The sequence below is a fragment of the Polypterus senegalus genome, chromosome 2, assembly GCF_016835505.1.
Source record: "Polypterus senegalus isolate Bchr_013 chromosome 2, ASM1683550v1, whole genome shotgun sequence".
NCBI classification, from domain to species: domain Eukaryota; kingdom Metazoa; phylum Chordata; class Cladistia; order Polypteriformes; family Polypteridae; genus Polypterus; species Polypterus senegalus.
In genome coordinates this window covers 195,731,377-195,752,438 of record NC_053155.1, presented here as the reverse complement: position 1 = coordinate 195,752,438, position 21,062 = coordinate 195,731,377, and positions in this window count along the sequence as shown.

Genomic DNA, 21,062 nt, shown 5'->3' with positions numbered 1-21,062 from the left:
GAAGTACACCAAACACAGCTGTTAATGGGTTAGGAGTGATTGTGACACCAAGGCTGTCTGATAGGAATTTAAATTTTTTTGTCCAGAATCATGTTAATTTGGTACAAGCCCAAAACATGTGGCCTAGTGAAGCTGGATCTTGACTGCAACATTTGTAGGTTGGATCTTGCCCTGGAAGCATTTTGGACAATTTTAAATGAGATAGTTGTGCTTGATAAAAGATTTTAAGTTGAATAAATGAATGATTTGCGCATATGGAGCTCGAGTGAATTTTGTGCATAGCTGCCTTCCATTCCTTTTCTGAAATGCTGAGTAAGAGATCCTTTTCCCACTGTACTTTGTGGTCTTTAAAAGGAAGGGACTTTAGAATGGTTTTTATATAATATAGAAATGCTGTCTGAGTCTGGGGCTGGCATGGTGGCACATTGGTAGTGCTGCTGCCTCCCTGTCTGGAGTATGTATGTTCTCCCCCTGCCTGTAGGGGTTTCCTCCAGGTACTCCAGTTTCCTCCCTTGCAGGTTAGGTGCATTGGCAATTCTAAATTGCTTGGTGTGTGTGCACCCTGCCTGGGGTTTGTTTCCTGCCTTGCACCCTTTGTTGGTTGGGATTGGCTCCAGCAGACCCCTGTGACCCTGTAGTTAGGATAAAGCAGGATGAATGGATGTCTGAGTCTTCTGGACTGATCAATATCTTTTCTGGAATAGAAAAATGTTGGAATTGAGGAAAATTGGGCAGATTTTGTTTAGAAAAGTTTCTGATTTGGAGATAATGGAAAAATTCATTTGATGGGAAACTAAATTTATAGTGTAATTGTTCATAGGATGCAAAGACATCATTTATATGCAAATCTCTAAATGATTTAATCCCATATGTTTTCCAAATATTAAAAACTGTAAGTTTGACAGGATGAAAAAGGTGGTTTTAATGTAGAGATTCTACAGATACAGTTAAACATTCTCTAACTTGAAGTGCTTCCTACATTGGTTCCATATTCTGAGTTAATGAAGGACAATTTGTTCATTAGTATATTGACAATACCTTGTATTTACTGGTGTACAAGGCAAGGAATATAAAGAGGTACTGCAGGATTTCATTTTTATTGCAGACCAAGCTAGTGTGTGTTCACCTATTTGTGTCAGCATCCAGGTTTTTATAGCTTGTATGTTTGCTGCTCAGTAATAAAACTGAAAATTAGGTAGAGCCATTCTGCATTCTGATTTTGGTTGTTGTAGGGTTGCCCTTTGGATGCATGATTGAAATTAATTTCTTAAAAAATGATTTGTTAATGTATATGGGGATGTTTTGAAATAGAAACAGAAGCTTAGGGAGGATTTGTGCATGTGTGATACTGCATAGTTAACTAGAACAGAAATTTGAAGCCCTTGTGGAGTGCAACCCAGGTATCCCAGAAACATTGACAGCACAGGACTCCTTAAATGACAGCTAGAGATCAGAGATTCAGTAAACCCCTGGACATCCAGGAGGGAGTAATCTGGGAAGGTTTAGTGTTGAATCCAAAATATTTTCTAATCAATAAAATGTATGAAATTCCTGTTATGAAGTATAGCTTTAGTAATTCCTTATGGCCAGACCTTACTTAATGAGCTACTTTAGTGTTGTATTGCTTATAAACTCACAAAAAGCATTTGATATAATCAATATGATGTTTCAATTTATTGAATTTGCCCAATCAGATCATAGAAAGTCTTACTGTTTGATTAGATGTTACTATTATGTGATTCTGTGATAAATCCTTCTATATAAAAGCGGTCGGATTGTCCTTCCGTCCCATGAGTACTACGCAGGCGCGGAGTTTCACACATGCCCCGTCCATTTTGCAATGCATAATGGGATTTGTAGTTTTGTTTTTCCAGGTAAAAGATGATTTTCTACTCCAGACTGTGCAATATCTTCTTCTTTCTTACTATATAAAAGCAGTCGGGATTGTCCTTCCGTCCCATGAGTGGAAAGCGTAGCGGTATTCCGCTTATCACAGACTTACTACTTGCAGCTTGTGGTACGAAGCGACATGATGTGAGCAGAGTTTTGGTGCTCCCATCGTTCCCTTGCTTTTGTGTGCGATGTGCTGGAAAAATAGACAAAATTATGTCTCTGGAAATAATTAATGTTGATGGAGTACAAATGCCTCACCGCGTAGTAAATATCAGGGGGGTTCAAAAGGGCGACCTCAATATAGAAAAAAAGTTTAAATTTCATCACAAAAATAACAGAAACTACGAGTATTAAAGTAATACCGCTCAAATGCAATATAACCAAATTAATGAGTTTGTATCAAATATCAAATTGATCCACATATTGAATTGCCTTAAGAAGTGGTCAACTTAAAAGTCAGTCGCCTTAAAAGGCGGGTCAGTCTAGTTATGTGATATTATGTGATAAACATTGTAGTCATACCATTATACACAGTACACATTCTAATAAAATACCTTATTTTTCACCACTATCACAAAAAACACATGCATACATTTATTGATGATTAATTAGAACCCATTAGTAATTTCAGATGATTTCTATCCATGTCTTTCTCACCAATGCACATGGTGTGTCTGCAGTTGTTGATAAACTGTAGGACTTCACATTTTATCTAGCTGCAAAGATACAGGTAAGTGTGCAGATACTTTCAAATAAGATGGAAGGCATATTTAACTGAACTTCAGAAAAATATATGAATCAATGAACAGTTAGCAAAATAAAAGTTTATATTAGCATGCACATTTTAGGATTGTTAGGTATATGATAGCAAAAGAATACACCTCTTGGTAATACTGAAGATATTTCTTTTTTTTTCCTGTCTTTATTTAGCTTAATAAAATGCAATTTGTGACAATAAAATCCATTTGGACTCTACTTTCTGCCTCATTGCGCTAGACAACATCACCGTCCTTGAAAGAGTAACGATCTGAGTAAAGCCAATGCCATTTGCATAACTGTTCCCTTGAAGTTTGTTAACACAAACCCATTACTGTTATACTATAGTTAGCATTAGGAGCTTCTCTAGCATTTAAAATGAAACGATAAATGCTAGCCTTCTTGATGCATTATGCTCGAACTGCTGATAAATATTGTGCTTAGTGGCTTTCGTTTGGTTTTTATTTGACCACATAGCTCTCCTGGCATGCCTTTTTCACTTCTCATTTTTCAGGAAGACCGCCTCTGTAACAAGGATGCTCTGCCAAATGTATCCCAGTAAGTGACTTCACGGTTTACCATTCATAGTTGATTTTCAAAAAAATCACTTAGTCTGAAAAATGAAAAAAATCAGAACTGACATCTCCCTTGTGCTTATACAGAGTAAATAAGTGTGTTTGCAGACATCATTTCTCATGGTGACATTCCCTGGATAGATGAGAACAGAGGAAATTCCAGAGAAAAAAATATAAGTCTGCATAGTTGACTTGATGCAAAAGTACAAAAATGCTGTCTAGTATACAAATTAGTGCAACTCAATTTCATTCAAATCTAGATTGGTGCATTAAATTATTTTTACAGATCAGGTCACATAAACAAGTTGCTGCAGGGATATTTGAAGATCATTTATCCTGTTTGATAATGAATGGAAACAATGAGCATGTGTTTTCAGTGTTAGAAGTGAATTACCGGTAAATGCAGAGTTTTCAAGGCAGAATTATCTTGTTTAAAAATAGTCAAAGTAAGTGCTGCATGCAGTGCTTATAAGCCACAGCCAGAAACAGTACAGTGGGTTAGGGTCTTTGTAGTGGGTGACCTGAATGCCAGTTAAGTATACACTTAAACATTTACTAAAGCAAATATTTGAAAATTTAGCAAGGAACACATCTATAGGTTGTCATTACTACATGAATGCTTTGGTCACTTTTTCAGTACAATCTTGTGAAAAACTGCTTCATGAATGAAATAATGTATTAATATTATTTTCAACAAAGTGTGCCCACCAGGTGGTGGTGCAGCACCCCAAGCCCCAGACACAAATCCCAAGTACAAATTAACTCTTTTAGGGCTGATTTGCTTTGTTTCTTTTCTCCCAGGTCTGAATATTTTTTCAAAAACTCACTTTTTAAAAAAAAAAAAAAAAGAACACAAAGGAATGGTTTAACACATCAAATCAACAAAAAATATTTATTTTTGGCAAATGTTACTATTTTGCATGTTGCATGAGCCTGCATTCTATATGACTTTAATACATATCACATACATGTTACACAGCAAAATCCTGCAAAGTATGATAATGCCCAAAGCAGCCAATTGCATGCATTGCTACATTGCACTGCTTACAATGTGTGTTGCACTGGTGCCTCCTTTTTAATTGTCTGTTGTTGCACACAACACAGTCAGGTTTGTACTTTTTGTCCTTTTATGTTGAAGGAAAATTGCACTCAGTCCGCCTGTCTGGCACTGCTCTTTGTGATGGCCTTCCTTGCTTTGCAAAAGGCACTACAACATACTCTGCCAGCAAGCTTTTGAACAGCTTCTTGTGGATATCTGCCATAGTCAGTTTACCTGCTTGAACATTACATACCTATTTATGAGTGCAATCTCATGGGACACGATGGGGTACCACTTGGTGGACTTATGGCTGTAAGCGTATGACCCCAGCATCTGATCCACTCAATAAACTCCAGCCATTTTACAATTATACACCTCCAGTGCAATTGGTTTGTCCAGCTTTCTACCTTTTGGGCTTCCCTTTTGACATGTAACTTTCTCATATGTATTGTTGGTGTGTACTGTAGAGAGACAAGTCACCTGTTTGACATTGTGCCATGCCACTGCCACCAAGTTTTCTGCCTGCATGAAAACAGGATTGTCACCTTTTTTCTTTTTCAGCCTGTCTGGCTTCAACTGTGAAGGCATGTATCCCCTGTTCACCCTCACTGTGCCACATGCTCCAATTCCCCTGCTCTGTAGTTCCATGAACAATTCAGGCGATGTATAGAAATTGTCCATATACACAACATGACCCAAATGAAGTTGCTCCAGCACAACCTGACTTGTCAAGGAACAGTTCTCTCTATGAAAGGAGTACTTTCCTGTTGTGAAAGAAACCAGACACAAACGTCAGAAAAGTTTGGGGTTTTGAGCCCCGTATACTGTAACAAAAATCGCACAGGTCTTTTTCTCCAGACAAAACTTGAATGAAAATAATAAGACAAAACATGGCGGGTTGGAGGGACAATATAAAGGGGCGGACCGGAAATCAGGCGTGATGGTTGCTGGGAAGGCGTGATGGTGCATGAGAGTTTGACGTCATCTTTGAGGGACCAGAGGAAAGAAAGGAACCTGGAAGTGTAGACCGTTGTTCATTCCGGGTTGTTTTTACAGTGGTGTCGCTACATCTTTTCTAAGGAAAAAAGGGAGAGAGAGGTTAGTACGCTGCCTTCGTCCTTTGGCGGGTCTTATTGCGGTGCACGTCGGGTCCTTCAACTGCTCCCGATGCGCTCATACGTGACACTGTATATGTTATTACCTTCAAGCAGGAACCAATGTTTGCTCCTGCCAGTGCAAAAGCCTTTATACCATACTTTGTGGGCTTGTCTGGCATATACTGGAGGAAAAAGGCACCCCTTCTCTTTTATCATAGATTCATGCAAAGACAAATCAAGGCCAGGCTGATAAAATTGTTTATATGTTGGTTCCACAATGTCAAGCACTTCAGGGGAGCATGTATTCCTGGTAGGTTGTCTGCTTTTATTCTTACATCATACTGGCCTCCTGGCCGGGTAATGTTCCTTGCCCTATACCAGCTGGGGTGCCCGCCCTTCTGCACTATCCATCACATGAGGTTAATTTCTTCTTAATTCAGAAGTCTGATATAAAGTGCTTTTACCCACTAGCTAAGTCCAGTCTTTTAAACTTAAAAGATGGTTATTAGCTGAGACCATGTAATGACTCAATAGCTTGGCCTTGCTATCTGTATTTATGTGTATTTTATGCTTTATTGTTACTTTTGTGTTTTTTTTTCATATTTTATTTTGTTTAATGTTCTTTATGTCCTGTTACATTGAATGTGTCTCCATTCCCTGTACTTTGTGAGTGTAGCCCCCCAAGGCGGGGCTACCCTGACATCGTCACTTCTGAGCCTGTTATTTCTTGTTGGATTTACTGGCTTTTTGATCTTTTTCTGCTCTGCCTTTGGTTACTGTTTCAGGAATTTCTCACTGGGACTTGTTCTCCTATGGATTTTTGTCTATTTTTCCTTTGTTGGCATTTTGTTTGTATTTTTCTTTCTTGGTTAAATGAATCTTCAATTTCTAAAGATCCTATGTTTGCCTTTCTGTCTACAAGCTGGAGGTTTACAGTCATCACCCTTCTTGTGGGGCTTTTGGTACATTTTGAGATATTTTTAATTATTTTGCTATTTCTTTTACAGACCGAAGCCTGCAGTTAGCAGAAAGGAGTAAGCATAACTGTGCTTCCTAGCTGGCTAGTAAGGGTCCTGGCCTTCTTTCTTTCTGGCTATATTTTAGAAGTTGCTATGCTTCGGACTACCTTTCACAGAAAGCCCTGCTTATTTGCCAGCATTAACACTAGAATCTCCGGAGACTACAAAAAAACTTCTTGGCTGACCTTAAATTCTTTTGCACCTCTTCATTAGCGTCTTTTGTGTTGCAAATGTGTCGATCAGCACAAGCAGTAAGCAGCCTGCTATCTCATCAACCTCACACTGCCACAGCTCAAATCATAAAGAACATTCTCAGTGCTCAAGTGGTTTATGTGGGATTGAGGTGCCTCGAATTGCAGAGGGTAAATAATATATCGTCATTTGGAATGCATACATTTCAAGTGTGTTCCGTGTCTACAACGATCTATGTAAACACATCATTAAAACAGAAATCTTTTTCATGTTTTAGTAATAACTGACACAATGTAGACATGAAGTCCAAATATCAAATAAACACTTTGACAAAAGGTACAAATACAACAAAACAAATGCGCTTTTTTTCAAAAATATAACTGAAGAAAAAGAAGTTGGCTTAGGGTACACGGCTGACATGACTGCTTGGGTAGAGGTAAGAGTTGTTGACTCATAATCAAGATGGGGGTTATTATGGGGGGATGATAATGGAATAGCTTGCTGCTTGTGCTGATCGACACATTTGCAACACAAAAGATGTTAATGGAGAGATGCAAAAGAATTTAAGGTCAGCCAAAATTACGAGTTTTTTTGTATTCTCCAGAGATTCCAGTGTTAAAGGTTTTTCAAGTCATAAATCTACCCCAATGAGTAGCAAGGAAACAGAAATAAAGTAAAGTAATAAAAAAGCTAAGAAGACACAAAATAAAACACACAGATATAAATAAAAAACACACCCAAAACTCAAATATTGAAAAATGCCTATAATAATTATATATAAAAATAATATCTACAAAAGAGTCCACAGAAACTCTTTAAATAAAAAATACAATCACTGTTTTTGCTTGGAAATAGAAAAAGCTGGTAAGGAGAAGTTTAAAGATGAATTGATAATTTGAAATATTGTATCAAAAAGACACAGTGTTGTTCGTAGCCTGCTGGTATGTTGGAATTTTAAATAGTAACCTTGGAGACATGGTCTTTTGAGGTGATGAAACTAATCTGTTGAGAATGTGTGCCTCATTACGTTTAACATCTGCTGTTCACATAACTCAATAATTTTAATTAATAACTGTAACAGACAATTTCATCAACTTTCATTCCAACTCTTTCTTATTTAAACTGACTGTTTTTTTGCCTTTTCCAAGAACTAAAGTCTCTTTGTTTCAGAATTTGGTGTTATCTAGTTGCTCTGTGCTGGCACTATCCTTATCAATGGAATCAACAGATTACCACACTTCAGAATGCACAGATAGGGAAAGCATAAAAAATGAAAATGGCAGAATATGTGCTTTATGTTTCACAGGAAACAGCACTGCTTCAAGATTAGCGTACATCTAGAAGCCATTCTTAAACTGCTGTTCTCTTTTAGATTCTGTACTGCTTTTAATTGGTTGATTTATAGTGTTCCCCAATTTTAAAATGTACCCTTTAAAAATAACAAACCTGCTCACTTGAAAACTTAGAAAATAGTTCAACCACCTGGTAGCCACTGAAAGAATGAGAATCTGCTCATACAGTTTTATCTCTTGGAGGTTCCATGTTATTCAGCCATAGGCAGTTTGCTGTGAATCTTACTGTACAAATCCCTACTATTCAATTCATTCAGGCACAATCTTATTTTAATTTGTGCACTGAAGAAAGAACGGAGGGAAGGGAATGGAATTGATATACAATGAACTGACAACTGAAGAACTGGGTTCCAATGACTTCTTTTAGACCTTTATTATTAGATTATTTGTGTCTTTAAAGGAAAGTGAGCATCCCATTTGACATTGTGCACATAAAACTCTCTTGCTTTCTCAGTGCTGGTCAGTGCTGGGTGAAGCCCCTAAATGTGGAGGACAGTTGTCGCCACCCCATTGTCCACAGCAGGCAGTCGGTATTATCAGACTTTGATGACCTGTAGTGGACCTGGAGTGTGCATGCCCGTGTCTGCGTGGGTTTCCTCTGGGTGCTCCAATTTCCTTCCACAGTCCAAAGACATACAGGTTAGGTGCATTGGTGATCCTAAATTGTTCCTAGTGTGTGCTTGGTGTGTGGGTGTGTGTGCGCCCAGCGGTGTGCTGGCGCACTGCCCGGTCGTTTGTTTCCTGCCTTGCGCCCTGTGTTGGCTGGGATTGGCTCCAGCAGACCCCCGTGACCCTGTAGTTAGAATATAGCAGATTGGATAATGGATGGATGGATGTATTTGTTGATAAATTGCAATTTGTTTCTTTAGAAATTACAGTAAATGCTATTGTTATGTTGCATTCCATGGCGGTAGCAAGATCATTGTTGACAACTACACATTATGATGAAATCTCAGTAATGAACTAAAGTATATTAGATTGAAGAGAGAATCATGAATATAACAGGAAATGCACAAAACAAGTGACAAAACCAAAAATTAAAAAATAGAATGGTAACAGTTATAATATAAATAAGTAAAAAAGTACTATTTACTATTTTGTAACAAGACTTTAACAAACTAGGTCTTTGTAACACTTACAAAGCATCACTAATGTGCTTATTCATCTCTACAATGCTACCTTCTAATAAAACTTCTCTTTGGAGAGGTGTGAGGTGGCTTAACTAAGACACATTTTTCTTGATATTACATATTTAGTATGAGACCTTCAAATTCTTTATATTAACAAGTAATTTTACCAACATTTCATTATGCAACCCTGCACAGATATGAACAACACCACTACTGATATTTTATAAGTGTTATGAAGACCAAAAGAGTAAATGAGTAATGAATGCATTTTTGTAGTACTTTATGTAAATGTTACCAAGGAAACAATACTCCCGATATCTTTCAAAGGCTTTCTAAATGCAAAGAGTTTCGTCTGCCTATCTAGTGGAGAGGCTGGTTCACTTTCCACCAAAGTAACTCAGGTTAAGCACTACTCACTCGCCTCTTGTAACTCTTTCGCCTTCAACTTTCCTCCTCCCACCAGTCAACCTCACACTCTGATTGCCTCCTGACTCCAAGTTCACTGGATCTTGACCTGATGAAAATCCACCCCTTGGCCATGGCAACCTACTTACTGAATCATCTTCACTCCTTGTGAAGAACTCTTTTTTGTGTCATGGGTACTGCACTGTGTCTGACATTATTCTCTCTCTTCATTGTTGCTCATGCAGCATTCCTCTGCATGTTATTCAGATATCAGAAATGTTTTATTTCTGGTGCTGTGACATGAACGTCCTTGTTGCTCTATAACATTCTATTCTCAAGGAGGGATCCTAGCACTATGTGTGAAATGCAATTACCTTGTAAATGCACATGCACTCACATGAGCTCAAGTGACTTTAAAATTCACAAGGGCTTCATTCTGAAGAAATCAGGTGTGCAGTAGTGTATGTTTGGCATTTTTCAGGTTGAAGTTACTTCTTCATTAAACTGAACTGATAGTCCGCTATGAAATACTGAAGGCAAAATTAACTGAATATAACAACTCAGTCTACCTTTAGAAGCAGTCTTATTTTTCTAAACCCCGTGTTACAGCATGATTAGAAAACTGCTAGTATAAAGCAGTTCAATATCTAAAATCTATCGGGCAACATGACCAACGCTCGTCCTTTTATTGACCCCCACCACCAGCCCCAGCTTATCATTAACAACAAGCCATATCACCAAATAAAGAAGAAGCAAAAGAATAACACATATATTACTTTACATATATAAAGAAAAACAAACAAAACAAATAAATACATAGCAATCGAAACCCCCACTTTCTGGTTTAAACGTGCGATGTTCATAAATAAGAGAAACCAGTTTTTCCAAATGGGTTTACTGTCCTTATTGTTCAGGGCAAAGAGAAACCCTACGGAAATATGCCGGACATTGAGCCGATAACAAAAAAATGTGTAATCCTATATGTCCAGGATATTCGTCAGCGAAATCAAAGAAAAAGAGTCCATCTTCAGAGAAGAGTCTCCTTTGTGTCGCTGAGTCTTCAAAAAAAGAGAACTTGTTCCAGTAGATGCTTTACTTGGCGCTACCTTGTCTCTTCTCTTTGCTCCACCACAAGATGTCTCCCTTTCTCCCCTTCTTGACCTCCCCATGACCGAGTTATGACCTCCCCCTTAAAGGTGTATTTACAGTATCCTTCTTCCCTGCAATGCACCCAAAGAGGCAGCAAACTGCCCACAGAATAATAGCACATGTGGCATCCGCTACATAATAATGCTATCAATCCAAGAGTTTTGTTTTCAACTATTGATCATCTTTTAAACCCAGTTCACTCAATGGAAGGCCTCCTAAAATCTACTAGTGAAACTTGTGAGGCTTCTGCAGTTTTTTTAAACACAAAATAAATGATATTAGAAATAATATAGTATTTCCCCCCAAAGTTAATCCAATTCAATCCCAGCATGCCCTTTTAGGCGAAATGAATTCTTTCACTGGAATTGATCGACCCAAACTACGTATAATAATTTCTCAACTGAAACCGTCCACCTGCATCATTGACCCAGCACCAACAGGATTTGTTAAAGAAGTCTCTGATGTCCTTATTGATAGTGTACTTGACATAGTAAACTCATCATTTGATATGAGAATATTTCCTCACTGTCTAAAGACTACAGTAGTTAAACCCCTGCTGATGAAAAATAATTTGTGCTCCTCGGTCTTTCACAATTTTAGACCAATTTCTAACCTGCCTTTCTTAAGTAAAATTCTACAAAATGCATTAATTAAGCTGTTAAATGATTATTTTAATGAGCATTATATTCTTGACAAGTTTCAGCCAGGTATTAGAACAACCCATAGCACAGAAACTGTGCTGGTTAAAGCAGTAAATGATTTGCAGGTTAATAAGGACAAAGGCCATATAACTGTTCTTGTTCTCTTAGACTTGAGTGCACCGTTTGAAACCATGGACCACAGTATTCTTACAAATCGTCTTGGACAATGGGTGGGCCTTTCCGGCAGCATCTTAAATTGCTTTCAGCCTTACTTAACAGGTAGAAAATTATTTTTTCATTGTGGTGATTATACAGTACTTTGGAGATACATGATATTGTATATTGTATACTCTGGGTCTGCTGCTCTTTTCAATCTACATGCTTCCATTAGGTCAGATTATCTCAAAGCACAAGGTGAGCTGCCACCTCTATGCAGAAGACACACAGCTGTATATATGTATAGCGCATGTCGACCCTGCAGGTCTTGGCTCTTTGATCCAATGTCTTAGCAGTATTTCCATATGAATGAGTAGTAACGTTCTCAAACTAAATAAGACAAAAACAGAAACCTTAGGGAATGGTAAACATGGATATAGCAAAGGCTTTAGAAATAAACTTGATCCCTTAGGTTTAAAAATCAAGGCGGAGGTAAGGAATATAAGGGTAGTGATTGATCCTGACACAACCTTTAAATCACATATTAGACAAATTTCTAGGACCGCATTTTTTCACTTAAGGAACATAGCGAAATGTAAACCTGTTACAACTTTACAAGATGCTGAAAAATTAATTCACACTTGTTTTTAGTCAACTAGATTACTGCACTCCTAACTGGACTACCAAAGAGAGACATCAGTCTGTTGCAATTAGTGTTGTTGACGAAGAGATACAGTGGTGTGAAAAACTATTTGCCCCCTTCCTGATTTCTTATTCTTTTGCATGTTTGTCACACAAAATGTTTCTGATCATCAAACACATTTAACCATTAGTCAAATATAACACAAGTAAACACAAAATGCAGTTTTTAAATGATGGTTTTTATTATTTAGGGAGAAAAAAAAATCCAAACCTACATGGCCCTGTGTGAAAAAGTAATTGCCCCCTGAACCTAATAACTGGTTGGGCCACCCTTAGCAGCAATAACTGCAATCAAGCGTTTGAGATAACTTGCAATGAGTCTTTTACAGCGCTCTGGAGGAATTTTGGCCCACTCATCTTTGCAGAATTGTTGTAATTCAGCTTTATTTGAGGGTTTTCTAGCATGAACCGCCTTTTTAAGGTCATGCCATAGCATCTCAATTGGATTCAGGTCAGGACTTTGACTAGGCCACTCCAAAGTCTTCATTTTGTTTTTCTTCAGCCATTCAGAGGTGGATTTGCTGGTGTGTTTTGGGTCATTGTCCTGTTGCAGCACCCAAGATCGCTTCAGCTTGAGTTGACAAACACATTCTCCTTCAGGATTTTTTGGTAGACAGTAGAATTCATGGTTCCATCTATCACAGCAAGCCTTCCAGGTCTTGAAGGAGCAAAACAACCCCAGAACATCAAACTACCACCACCATATTTTACTGTTGGTATGATGTTCTTTTTCTGAAATGCTGTGTTCCTTTTACGCCAGATGTAACGGGACATTTGCCTTCCAAAAGTTCAACTTTTGTCTCATCAGTCCACAAGGTATTTTCCCAAAAGTCTTGGCAATCATTGAGATGTTTCTTAGCAAAATTGAGATGAGCCCTAATGTTCTTTTTGCTTAACAGTGGTTTGCGTCTTGGAAATCTGCCATGCAGGCCGTTTTTGCCCAGTCTCTTTCTTATGGTGGAGTCGTGAACACTGACCTTAATTGAGGCAAGTGAGGCCTGCAGTTCTTTAGACGTTGTCCTGGGGTCTTTTGTGACCTCTCGGATGAGTCGTCTCTGCGCTCTTGGGGTAATTTTGGTCGGCCAGCCACTCCTGGGAAGGTTCACCACTGTTCCATGTTTTTGCCATTTGTGGATAATGGCTCTCACTGTGGTTCGCTGGAGTCCCAAAGCTTTAGAAATGGCTTTATAACCTTTACCAGACTGATGTATCTCAATTACTTCTGTTCTCATTTGTTCCTGAATTTCTTTGGATCTTGGCATGATGTCTAGCTTTTGAGGTGCTTTTGGTCTACTTCTCTGTGTCAGGCAGCTCCTATTTAAGTGATTTCTTGATTGAAACAGGTGTGGCAGTAATCAGGCCTGGGGGTGGCTACGGAAATTGAACTCAGGTGTGATACACCACAGTTAGGTTATTTTTAACAAGGGGCAATTACTTTTTCACACAGGGCCATGTAGGTTTGGATTTTTTTTCTCCCTAAATAATAAAAACCATCATTTTAAAACTGCATTTTGTGTTTACTTGTGTTATATTTGACTAATGGTTAAATGTGTTTGATGATCAGAAACATTTTGTGTGACAAACATGCAAAAGAATAAGAAATCAGGAAGGGGGCAAATAGTTTTTCACACCACTGTATATGAAAAGACTGTTAGTGGTACTGCCCCTTCTCGCCCTGACTGGGCATTGTATACCTAGGATGAGCTATGAAGGTGTCTGAAGCCGCAAAAGAAAACAAGCCTTTTGTGTTTCCAACACAAGTTTGTGACAACAAAAGGGATCTTAAAAATAATAATTTCATTGCATATGCTGGTAAGGATACATTAACTATTTGCTTATGTGATATCAGTAGCCTTCCTGGGAGGAGTTCTCATATAAATAAGGAAGTAAATCAACACAATACTAAACCTGTGGCACAAACAGTTTACCCTGATTTTGTCTTTCAAGAGGAAACCACACAAAAGGGGTTGAACGGTTATTGCGAAAGAAGGCAAATGCTGAACTAGCACACACAGCTGGTCTTCTTTTAAAATGGCTGAATCTTGAACATTGGTGTTTTTTCTTGAATATTCTTCTGTTTCTTGAATATTGGTTTCTTTAGTATTCTTCTTGGTTCTGTTTCTTGAATATTGATGCTTTTGTGTTTGAAAATGACACATAGAAGCTATTTTACAAAGTGTGTGCAATCTCAAGATGCAGATCAATACTTAAAAACTTTCTTGGTTTGAAATATGGACATATTCAGTAAGTTTTTAGGCTCTTGTTTTCCAGGCACCCTGGGCCCAATAAGGTTCCATTATAAACCGCTAGGAGTGCTTTGTATTTTTAAAAATTGACAGAAAATGCTTAACTTTAGAACACAATTTCACACAGAAAATGCATATATACCATGTTTGTGAAGAAATAATTTCAGTTTGAAAAATACTGAACTTTAAGTAACACATGTTATAATAAACTTTAAAAGTTCCGTAAAATAAATGGGTGAATGATCGCACTTAGAATCACATTATGCAATTTATTTGTTACTAGGCACTTACTAGATCTGTCTGATGTCAATTTGTTTCTCTATTTTACATATACAGCTGGAGCCATATCTGAACAGGCAAATAAATTTAGTGATTTTAACATCTTAGGGAATTTATGCCTGAAAAAATTGGTAATCATTTTAAATAAAAAGAATTATTTTCTTGTAAGAAAATGGTCAAATAAAGGAAGTTAATCAGGTGTTTCAGTCAGACTTAAGAGCAGATGGCCCCTTACCTCTTTAAGACTGAACCCCTGCTAGAATGAACTATACTGTGAATTTTTTCCTTGCCGTATAATGCTAATCCATGGCAGCTGTGACTGGAAAAGTCTGGTGTCTAGTACAAATTCAGATAAAAAAGAGCCACAGCACACTGTTGCCTAGCAGCATATGATGAAGGGTGGGGTGGCACTCAGAGCAAGCGAATCTCTGTCACTAAACACAATCGTTTCAAATGTCAAAGCACTTCCAGGAAAGGTGCACTCTAGTTCATGGAGTTAAGATGACCTTAAATTAAAAACATTTAATCAGATGTGATGTAAATTGGGTTCAGCTGATGAAATCTCTGGACTTAAACACATTGGATGAGCTGAACAGAGTCTGTTGAATTGCAGGGAGGAACACTAGATTAAATACTTACTAATCTCCCGGTGTCAAATCAGATAGCAGTTTTGTTCCTACGTGTCTAGAAGCTGCTGCAATCAGGCACAGCAAAACTTCAGCCCATGTCTACTTTAACTTCTATTCTTGTGGCAGTGTTTAAAGAATAAAAATGTCCAACTGCATTTGTTACCTAGTGTAATATTTTATTCTGACTGTGCTTTTGCATCTCCCTTCATTCCTTTAGCATGAAAGTCAAAAGATTGTGGCAGTACAAATTTAACTGTCCATTTGGTTACATGAAAATCTTTTTTAAATGTAATTTGCAACCAGACTTTAAAACAATCCTGGTATTTTACTGTGTTTTGGAAAAAAATGGAAATTATAATCTACTGAAAGTTACACTTATGTATGATGCAATACAGTACAATATAATAAACTTTACATATTATTTATGTATTTATTTAAAGAGCTTCTGTTCAAAACAAAATTTAGCACTGGGGACAAATAAAGGTCTATCTATCTATCTATCTATCTATCTATCTATCTATCTATCTATCTATCTATCCATCTAATATAGTGTACCGTGGTATGTCAGTCAGAGGATTACTTGATAGCTTTTAAATTATTGTTTTCTCTTTCAAATTTTACATTTAGTTATTTGTTGAAAACTGCCCAGTGTTGGCTTCTTGCCTTGCATCTGATAAAGCCATCATAGGCTCCAAATCTCCAAATTGGATTAGGGAGTTCTCATAATGGAAATATGTATTGTGAATGTATGTTACATGGGTTCTGGAGATGTTCTACTAATCTACAGTGAGCAGTGAACTATTATATGCAGTGGACTGGTTAGGGAACGGTGTCAGCTGATAAGAGAGGCCAGCCTTACTACAGGACTGACACTAGATTCACTAGAGACAGTGACAAAAAAAGCATGATGGCAAAATTAGAGGCTATCATGAAGAATAATGCTTCCCATCATTTCCCTGGCATGTTGTCCTAGAGCACATTAGTCACCAGTGCATTTCTCTATTATGTACTAAGAGGTGTTACTAGGGCTCTATTTTCCTATAGACACATTGCCATAGCGACAATATTTTCTTTATATTGCTTTTTCATTATTATATTATGTGCATATTTTAGGATCTTTCTCCTAATATTTTTTAATTGCATGGTGGCATAAACCAGTGCTGCTGCATCACAGTAAAGAGACCAGGGTTCACATGGAATTTGCATATTCTCCTCTGTATCTGCGTGGATTTTCTAAGTGTGCTCCAGTATCTTTTTACAGTCCAAAGACAGGCTGGTTAGGTAAATTGGTGATCCTAAATTGGCCCTAGTGTGTGGTTGGGGTATGTGTGTGTATGTGCATTCGCCCTGCAATGGACTGGCACTCTGTCCAAGGTTGTTCCTGCTTGTGCCCTATGCTAGCTGGGATAGTCTCCAGCAGACTAACTGACTTAATGTTTTTTTTATTTTCTTTGTTGTTGCTGGAGCCAGTGAATTTCCAATTAAGGAGTAATAAAGTGCATACATCCATCCATCTAAAATATAGCACCTTTCCTATCTATCCGTGTGCTTTTTTTTTTGCAACAGTACCTCACATTTAATTCAAATGCCAGCCCAGTCACCTTTTGCCTATGGTTTGCATTTGCCAGTTGTGTTTCCTCCAGTCATTCCAGTTTTGTCTTATATCCTAAAGTCATACAAATGAACTTGATTGGCAAGCCAGAATTATTTCAGTATGAGTGACTGAGTGAATGTGCATGACTGTGTCCTCTGAATAAATGGACATCTTGATCAGGTGTTAGTTTTGTTAGCGTGCACAATGTTGCCAGTAATAATTAGTTAATGATGCAAATGGATACATAAAGGATCATGCAGTTACTCTTTTTAAAAGCTTGATAGGTAAAAACCTTAGAAAAGAACCACACATAATATCAGGTGTTAATACTTTTAACCTCAGGTTCTTCGAAGCACTGAGATAAGGATAAGTCCTGTTCACTTGTTTTTCACAGGTAATAAAATAGTGCCAACAACACATGCCTGAAGTTGTGCAAAATGGTGAAAAATATATCTGTATAAAAGTAATAATGAATTATCATTTCCTTGCAAACTAAGCATTTAACACATGAGCATATTTAGGATTGGTTTGATAGTGCTACACAGGCTGTATAAGTCAAACATGCACAAAGTTGCACCCATAAGTGTGTGGATTCACGCTGGGGACTGTGCCCGGCAGTTCATCCCGACCAAGTCCCCCAGGCTGCCAGATGGAGCCCTCCCTGCAGTATGGAGGTGCCCCGAAGACCAGCAGGGAGTCATGGACGTTTTTATCCTCAGCCCTGCTGGATACCACAGGGACCGCAAGAGGAAGCTGCAGGGAGGACCAAAAACTTCTTTTTGCCCTATACCCCGGAAGTACTTCCAAGTCACATGAGCGGAAGGGATGATGTACTTCTGGTGTGAAAAAAAGGACTTTTATCTGACCCGGAAGTGATAGGGAATTATGGACTGAAGGATGAGAAACACTTCCGGGTCAGGAACTATAAAAGGATTGTGGGAGCTCCCAGACGGCGAGCCGAGCTGAGTGGTAGGAGGGCAACGCATCTGGGAGTGGAGAATTGGTTTATTGATTTATTATTGGAGTACTGTGGTTGTTTATGAGTAGTGTGGAGTGGAGGGTGCTTAGTGCACGTTATTATTATAATAAAAAGAATAATTGTGGCACTTTTACCAGGTGTTTGGCGTGGTACCTGAGGGTTCAAGGGAGCGATACTGCCCCCTACTGCGACAACGCATACAGATAAATCAATGTACAGCACTAAATATAATGTTCAAAGAAATGCAAAATCATACAATAAAATAAAATTAATAATCAAAAAATGATAAAAAAATAAAATACTTCAGTAGCTGCAGCTATTCATTAAGTGTAACAAACAAGTCTACTAAAATGATGCAGTTAATGTACTTTCAGCTTAATATCTGAAACACATTATAATAGCAAAACACATTATAATAACAAATCACTTAATCATAGGTAGAGTAAAGCTAATATGTAAGATTGTTACAGGAGATTAATACACATATATACAAAAGAGGACAGCACAGTGGCTTAGTGATAGCATTGCTGCATTGCAACAAGGAGGCTCAGGTTCACATTCTGGCTGCTTCCATGCATGAAGTTTGCATTTCCTTCATGCGTCATTGTGGGTTTCCTTCCATAGTTCAAAAACATGCGGGTTAGGGGAATTGGTATTGCTAAAATGGCTCCTGATGTATGTGTGTGTGCTTATATCATGTGATTGACAGGCACCCTGTCCAGGGATTGTTCCTGCCTTTTGCCCTATGCTTGTTGGGATTGGCTCCATCATTCCCATAGTTGAAAATGAATAGATTTGTGTTTCTTGTGATCAAGGTTTTATTAAATAAAAAAATAACGGGAGTGATCAACAACAACAAAAAAAAAATAAGATAGAAAAGAACTCATCAACAGTTAACAGAAAAACAAAGTCAAGGTGTTATAGAAAACCAGATTTTGAACAACTGGGAAATAGTAGTCTATGTTTCAGCTGAATAATTGGTTGATAACATTTTTTTAAGAAATTGTATTGGGACAAACATGCCTGGCCCTGCTTTGGCACTTGACCATATTTATGCACATTCAAGAAGAACAGTGCTTTACTAGTTGAAATCATATTAAACATAGCATTTCCAATTAAAACGTTATTAAAGATTTTCAATGTTTTAGTAACAATTTATTATTTGACCACTAGGTTGCTTCTACTGTAATAGAGAAAGTTGGCTGAAGTTCCAAATATAGGATCATCAATTTGTGGGTAAAATTATGTAAAATCTGTAAATGTCAGGTCTCCATACAATCAGGAATGAGTAGAGGATTTGAAAGAGGGAAGTGCTGAGTTCATATTAACAAGACATAAAAGACAGGGATAGAAGGATTCATAATGAAATCACATCTATTCGATGACCCTTGTTCTGCATCACAAGATGTTACGCCAAAGTTGCTGCTAATGCCTTCTGCTCCCTTCAACCATCATGGTTACTTTATTAAGCCAGTTAAAGTGTGTTTAATAGCTCATTGGGTTTTTAAAAACAAATCTGTATATCTGTTGAATTTGACAGCACTATGTTATTGTAGCGGGGCTACATAGTAGTAATAGTGTTGTTTGGGTTCGTGCCATGTGCATCTTGTTTCCATCGTCCCGTTTACTGTTTGTGTATGTCAGTGAATGCCGTCCCCCTTTATGATGGAAGGAGATCGCAGCCCCAAACCTGGAAAACACCGGTTTTCAATTAATCAATTACATTCGTCACAGGACTATAAAAACAATCAAGAGGGAACAAGGAAAAAGGAGGAAAAAGGAGGAGAGAGAGAAGGAGACTTTCTTTATACGACCACGAACCACCTGTACCTGCTGTATTCCACATCGCGCATTTCCATCCAGTTTGTCTTTCATTCCGCCGGACTCACTCCAACACCCTCATCACAAGAGACCCCGGGGTCGGATCATTTTCCACCATCGCCGAGGATACACGGTGAGGTTGTTCCATTTTGTTCCGGGAATTACAAACACTCCATATATCGGTTAACCAGTCATCTGCATTCAGGACAATTGTTACTCGGACTCAAATTCACGACCGTTCATTTCCGTGCTTCATTCATTCTTTTTTGGTATTTGTGTTGTTTGTTATATGTTACAAGGGCAAGGGAGGGGTTGTTATATGCATATAGGGATTTGTCACGGTGTTGCTTTGGTGGAGGGATATTTATAATTTGTTTAGCTTTTCTGTTTCATTTAATACAATTTATCAGTTTAAGTTTACATATCTGCTTTTCTTTTGTGCTTATTTACACCGTCGATTGTGGGGGAAAGGTTTAATTTGTTAGAGGTACGGCTTGATTAGATTTAACCTCAGCAATTAATCCAGGCCACAGGTCTTGGAGATGTAGCTGCCAGCCGGGTAAGGGGTTGGCCGTCATTTGAAAGATCATCAAAATAAAATTTTGCAGTAACCCTGTGTATTCGGTTATGATACTTTAACATTAGTCAATACATATTAGACTGGTTTCTTTGTTTTGTTAGAAACACTTTAGACTGGAGATGCCTACAGTACATGTATTAGTTACTTAATGATATATAACAAGATCTCAACAAGGGTTTTGTTTCTGCTTTGTAGCAATAAGTACACTATAGCACACCCTTAACGTCTCTATTCTGAATTGTCACTTTTGTATTTTAGGGAATCAGCCTCAGTTTCTCCATAATGTACAACAGATATTACAAACATTGCATATTACTGAAACAGTAAACAGCCAGAAGAAACAATACCAGCTAGTAATGACTGCAACCTTCATGACTGAGTACTTGGTAAAACATTTTTGTATGTCTTATACATTTTTTTGTGATGTTCCAATAAGGATTCTCTGAGGTTTTAGGACTCAACAGACTCCATTTTCACTTCCATTTTTGAACATTCATTTGGTTGTTTTATGTTTAGCATTATTTTTTGTATTACCATCATGAACACCTCCATTTTGGTGGATTGGTAGTTAAGATAAATGCTGCCATTGCTACCATGTAATCAGCAGCAACATGCAAAGTCATCAGTGATCTGGTGTATAATGGTGGCATCATCTGCCAGGTATATTGTGCCTCTGCTGGATCAAATAAACTGTTAATAAGAAGTGTTTGTCATGAAGAAACTGAAATAAATAGTGTTAGTATTAGTTAGTTTAGGTTAATAAGTTTCCTTTCTTGATGTTATATATGTCAGCCAGGGTTCCCCCCCAGAGGTTCAAACTCATGTTTT